Raw genomic sequence first — 6,869 nt, forward strand, 5'->3', positions numbered from 1 at the left:
AATATGTCAGTTATACCTCAAAAACATAGTAGTGATTAAAAGAGTGTGGTATTAATTCAGATGTAGATAAATTAATGAGTATAATGAATCATGAGCCCAGTACAGAGCCATTTTTATGTGGAAATGTTGTTTATGATAAGATGAGATTTTACATCCCAGGGAAAAGAATGAGCTGCTCAATAAACTGTATTTAGACAACTGACTATTTGAAAGGAATAAATAAATACATACATACATACATACATATATACATACATACATGCATACACATCATTACTTCTCTGTTTATAGACCTCTGTATCAGGCTTCTTTATATTGCTACCCATTGAAGACTCAACCCAAACTTCGCTAACAAAGGGTTATTTAACTGGGTCTTCTAGAGCAGACTGTAGGATTGCTTGATTTAGTGGTTCAATACTGACATGAAAGACACAGGGGTTTTGTTTATTTGTTTTTCAATTTCTTTTTCCATCTCTTGGTTTTGACTTCTGAAATGTTAGCTTCATTCTAAGGCTAAGTAGCTGCCAAAGTTCCTAGCCTCAAATCTGTACACCAGCCTGCCCAAAAGGAGAAAAAGCACTATCTTTTTAAAGAGGAACACTATCTCCATCAAAGAAGGAGAAATATCCTTGCCCAGAATGCTTCTGCAACAACATTCTTGTCACATTGGCTCAAGCTGTCAGGTTGACCATTCCCTAACATGCAATAATTTGGCTTGTGCTTGAACAAATGATTGGCTTATCTTACTAAATCATGGAAAGCTGGACAGAAATTCCCTGTTTAGCCTTAAATAGCAGGACCCTCTCTTAGAGATAGGAGTGGTATTAATTCTTATTATGATGCCCCAAATGAAAGAAATGCCTATTGCACAAAAGAGGGAAGAAAGAAATAGCTCAATGTCCACTATGATAATATATCAAAATACCTGATGCATTAGACATCTAAATCATTAAAAATAGACAAACATGAAGTAGAGCAGAACTCCTTACACCTTAACCATGAGCTATAAATAGTGGCTTCCTTCCAAAGAATATAGTATGTAAAGCGGGGGGAAACAAGTTACTTTTCAGTAGAAAAATAGAACCTCAGCCAGGTGATCAAGGTCAACATCAAGAGTGATAAGTCATATTTGTTGTATGTATCCTTGATCTGATGTGATGTGAAGGACACTTTACCTCCGTGGTCTTTCTTCCAAAACCACAAGACCCAGTCTCATTATGAGAAAAACATCAGACAAATCCCAACTGAGAGATATTCTACAAAATGTCTGACCAGTATTCCTCAAAACTATTAAGATAATCATCAAAAACAATTAAAGTCTGAGAAAATGTCATAGGTCAGGCGAGGCTAAGGTGACATAAAGATATAAGTGTAATGAGGTATCCTAAATATGTTGGGAGTCCTATAACAGAAAAAGGATATTAAGTAAAAACTTAAGGAAATCTGTCAATTAATAATGACATCAATATCGGCTCATTAATTGTGAAAAATGTACCAAGCTAATGTAAGATGTTAATAACAAGGAGATTGGGTTCGGGGTATATGAGAACTCTATACTACTTTAACAACTTCTTTGTAAATCTAAAATTATTCTAAGACTTAAAGTTTATTTTAAAAACATTTTAAAACACATTAAAGACCTCCAAAACATATTTTAGAAGAGCACATAAGAAAATATTTTAATACTTTAATTAACAACACAAGAAATAACAGGTAGGTGTTAGCAAGGATGCAGAGAAAGGGAACTCTCTTGCACTATTGGTGAGAATACCAACTGGTGCAGCCACTCGGGAAAACAGTATAGAGTTTCCTCAAAAACTACTCTATCTACTCTGTGGCCCAGCAATTGCACTAACAGGTATTTACCCAAAGGATACAAAAACACTGATTCAAAAGTGTACGTGCTGCTTATAGCAGTATTGTCAACAATAGCCAAACTATGGAGAGACCCCAAACGTCCATCAACTGATGAATGGATAAAGAAGATGTGGTATATATTTATAGATACAATGAAATATTACTCAGCCATCAAAAATAATGAAATCTTGCCATTTACAATGACGTAGATGGAACTAGAGGGCATTATGCTAAGTGAAATAAGTCAGCCAGAGAAAGACAAATGCCACTTATTTGTGGCATTTAAGAAGGAAAACAGATGAACATATGGAAAGGGGAGAAAGAGAGAGGGAAACAAACCATAGAGACTCTTAATGATAGAGAATAAACTGAGGGGCGATAGAGGAAGATGGGTGGGGATGCCCTAGTTGGGTGATAGGTATTAAAGAGGGCACTTGTGATTAGCACTGGGTGTGGTATGTAAGTGATAAATCACCGAATTCTACTCCAGAAACTAATATTGCACTGTATGGTAACCATGTAAAATATAAATTTAAAAAAGAGAATATTTTTATAATCACAAGCTAGAAGATCTGATAAGAAAAATGCAAAACTCAGAAAGCAGAAAGATTTGCCTCTTGAAGCTTGAAGATTTGACTACATAAGAATTGAAAATATTCATAAGAAGAAAGATAATAATCCAGGTGAGTAGATACTTAATGGAATGAAACAGAAGTATCTTCATACATATTAGATGAAGAATTAATATCTAGAATACAATGATATACAAAGAAACTGATTAGGGTAAGACAATCTAAATAGACAGATGGGTAAAACATCTAAACTTATAAAATCATAGAAGAAATTCAAATAGTAAACATGAAAAGATGCTCAACCCTACCAATAATCAGGGAAATGCAGATAAAGCAACAGTAGTGTTTATAAGTCATCCATTCGGGAAAGAAAAGGGAAGGAAGAGAGAAGGAAAAGGGGAAAGGGAGGAGAGCAGTAGAGAGAGTATATGATGGACCTTGAGAGCAACTTCACTTTATTAAAAGTGTAAGATTAAAACATGCATAGGTGCTTCAAGACTTCAGGAAGCCAATGAAAGACAAGCTGAAAACTATGTTGCAAAGCCTAATACAGAATTTAGTGAAGTAGAATGAAAACAATCACTACTTTTGTTTATGGAAATATCTTGATAAGCTTCTTTGGGTGGGAAAGGTAGGACCCAAAGACTTGGTCTATAAGAGGAAATATGTAAACAAAGAGAGCTGGAATCAGATTTGGAAATGTATGCAAGTTCCAAATGCTTTTGGACTCCAGGAAAAGACTTAGTGAAGCACTAAAATAGAAACAGAATTAGATTCGACTGCCACGCCATTGAAGTGTATTCAAGAAGACACTCAATGGCATTAAGATTAGGCATATTTTAAAAACTTCTGTAGAATTTCATCTTTCCTTAAAATTTAAGGACTGGTAATTAGTAGCTAGCTAATATCAACTCTAAGTTTGTGGAGTGATTATTTTTGCAGGAAAAATACAGTTGTGGAAAAGTTTAGGTTGTAAGTTTTAGTTGTCCACAGCTGGAGGAAGCCTAGCTTTTGGCATGCAGCCATGTCCAAGTTCAACCACTCACCTGAGGGCACCAAATTCTAGGCATAGTGCCTAGAAGGAAATAAACAGCCTCATATGTTTTAATGTATAAAGCCATGGCAAGCATCAAATATATGGATAAGTTTCATTTAAATTTACTCCACAGATTTAAGAATTTAGCAAGAGAGGATGCTTCTTCAAGCTCTAAGAGGCAATGTTAATAGTACTAAAAGAGAGTGCCACTGTTTTATAACAGGAATTCACTAATCCATACAATCATATAGGTTGAAAATATAAATAGATTTAAGAAAGATTGGAGTATTGTTATCGTTATAGGTTGCTCTGGTATTATCACAGATTATGGATATATCATAAGCTTTTTTTATTTAAGGAGAAAGAGATTTCAGGCATGCTCTAAATATTTTTGATAGTGTCATAATGGAAGATAATCACTTCCCACAAAGACCCATTTTATTATTAAAGACCTTTCCATGGTCAGTACATCACCACCGTCATCATCAACACAGACTGAACACTTTCTTTATGCTAAAGGCTTTACATGAATTTTCTTATTTTTACGTGTCAGATCTTATAAGATGTAAATACTTCTGGATCCTATTACTCGTTAACACAGTAGCAGTGATCAGAAAGCAAGATTCTTGGGGAATGGAAACCAGAATATACAATCTGGGAGTTAAAGGGAAGGTAGTGCAAGAGGTGGAAAACAAACACTGATTTTCCTTCCTTCACAATTTTGTTTAGGATGAGAAGTATATGTGTGCATAAAGCCAGGATGATCCCAAGATGTTTGTTATGCTGTATTTTTCATTGGCTCCTTTTAATAAAATGCTTCAGGGATAGTCATCAGAGTACCTACCTGTTCTGTATCAACAGGTACAGAACACTGTCCTAAGTGTTATTATCAAATATATTTTACTTAGAAAGATATAATCTTCATTCAAGAAAGAGTGGGTAATAAACAGTATTAGGGTAGGTTTTTAAAAAGTACTATCAATAGGTATACATCCTTTTTTTTCTTTTTTAAAATATTTTTCTATTTATTTCTATTTTTCTATTTATATATGAGAGACACAGAGAAAGAGGCAGAGGGACAAGCAAGCTCCCTGCAGGGAGCCTGATGCAGGACTCAATCCTAGGACCCCGGGATCACTCCCTGCGCTGAAGGCAGACAATCACTGAGCCACCTAGCATCCCAATAGGCATACATCCAAAACACAATTGTTTTGAACATTTTGATTAGGCTTTAAATTAAATCTTGCCATTTTCAAGCAACATTATGCCATAAGCATTTTCCCATGTTATTCAACAGTCTTTGCGATTATCATTATAATTGCTACTCAGGCCTTTACAATAATTTACATGCTCCATTTTTAAAATTTAGGTTGTATCCTGTTTTTCACAATTATATATAATGTTACAAAGCACATTTAAAAAAAAATAACGGGGGATCCCTGGGTGGCGCAGCGGTTTAGCGCCTGCCTTTGGCCCAGGGTGCGATCCTGGAGACCCGGGATCGAATCCCACGTCGGGCTCCCGGTGCATGGAGCCTGCTTCTCCCTCTGCCTGTGTCTCTGCCTCTCTCTCTCTCTCTCTCTCTGTCTATAATAAATAAATAAATAAATAAATAAATAAATAAATAAATACGGAGCGCTTCATGAATTTGCATGTCACCGTTGCACAGGGGCCATGCTAATCTCCGTATCATTCCAACTTTAGTATATGTGCTGCCAAAGCAAGCACGATGTTACAATGTACATATTTGTATAGAATTTGTTTTATGTTTTAGAACTATTTTCTGAGATGATGTCCACAAACAAAATTAATGGGACAAGAAGCATGAGCAGTTTAAGGCTTTTGGCATATTACTGTCAAAAAACTGCTCTCAAAATATATTTGCATATACTTACTTGGAATTATAAAATTATTAAAGACTTGTTGGAGGATAATTTTATAGTATCTTGTAAAATAAAAATGCCTATATACTTTGAACAAGCAATCCCGTTTCTAAGAATCTTTCCAACAAAAATAGTTACACATATATTCAAATACAGATGTACAGGGTTCCATTATCACATTGTTTAAATTAGGAAGAAAATTGGAAATAACCTAAATGAAAAGGTCAAGTAAAGGCTATATAATGGCAGAAATAAAGCTGTTAAGAATTAACTGGTGCTACACTTACTGACATGGAAAGATCTCTTAGAGAATTAAGTGGAAGACAAAGCAGTTGATAAACAATCAGAATGACTTCATTTATAAAAAAAATAAGTAAATATGTTTGAAGATTCATTCAAAAATCAATAGGAATTAATGGTTGTATGACATTGTGAATGTATTTAATACCACTCAATTTTACATTTAAAAATGGCTAAGATGGGAGCATCTGGGTGCCTCAGTCAGTTAAGCATCTGACTCTTGATTTCGGCTCAGGTCCATGATCTCAGGGCCCTGGGATCAAGCCTTGAGTCAGGCTCCTTGCTCAGTAGGGAGTCTGCTTGTCCCCCCCCCCCCAAATAAATAAAATCTTTTTTAAAAATGGTTAAGATGGTAAATTTTATGTTATGAGCATTTTACCCCAATTTGAAAATATCAGTAGGGATTATCCACCTGTGGCTGAGACTGTTAGCTGTCCCACCAAATCCATTCTCCCCTTCTTACACAGTGATAGAATACCAAATTTAGCTAGACACATTTCCCAGCCTCAGCCTCCCTTGCAGTTAGAATTGGCTTATCTAGCCAATAAGATGTAAGCAGAAGTGCTTATGGCACTTCCCGAGAATCTTCTTCAGAAACCACTAATACAGGACACCTGGGCGCCTCAGTGGTTGGGCATCAGCCTTCGGGTCAGGGCATTAACCCCAGAGTCCTGGGACCGAGTCCCACATCGGGGTCCCTGCATGGAGCCTGGTTCTCTTCCCTCTGCCTGTGTCTCTGCCTCTCTCTGTGTGTGTCTCTCATGAATAAATAAATAAAATCTTTTTTTTTTAAAAAAAAAGCCCGTATTCTTTCCATCTCACCGCTCTGCATTTGTACTCTATTTTAATTCTGATAGGATAAATTACCCCTCATACTCAGATTATTCATCTCTGTCTTTGCTATCACAGTGTTTTCATCATTCCAAATGAACTTTAAAATCACCTTCTCATGGGCACCTGGGTGGCTCAGTTGGTTAAACATCTGTCTTTGGCTCAGGTCATGATCCCGGGTCCTGGGATCAAGCCCCATGTCAGGCTCCTCATTCAACCAAGAGTATAGTTTTCCCTCTCCTTCTGCCCCACCCCCTGCTCATGCTCCCTCTCCTTCTCCCTCTCCCTCCGTGTCTCTCTCTCCCTCTCTCTCTCTCTCTCTTTCTCTCTCTCTCTCAAATAAATGAATAAAATCACCTTTTCAAATTCCAAGAGCCAAACAAATAAGAA

At 36.3% G+C, this 6,869-nt stretch overlaps 1 non-coding gene across 1 annotated transcript; it reads right to left on the bottom strand.

The window, feature by feature from the left end:
• Positions 1–5,089: 5,089 nt before the first annotated feature.
• LOC129495820 (U6 spliceosomal RNA) lies at positions 5,090–5,193 on the bottom strand. Its single transcript, XR_008661619.1, has one exon. It is a non-coding gene; the product is annotated as a U6 spliceosomal RNA (small nuclear RNA).
• Positions 5,194–6,869: the final 1,676 nt, after the last annotated feature.

The sequence above is a fragment of the Nyctereutes procyonoides genome, unplaced genomic scaffold (assembly GCF_905146905.1).
Source record: "Nyctereutes procyonoides isolate TBG_1078 unplaced genomic scaffold, NYPRO_anot_genome, whole genome shotgun sequence".
NCBI classification, from domain to species: Eukaryota; Metazoa; Chordata; class Mammalia; order Carnivora; family Canidae; genus Nyctereutes; species Nyctereutes procyonoides.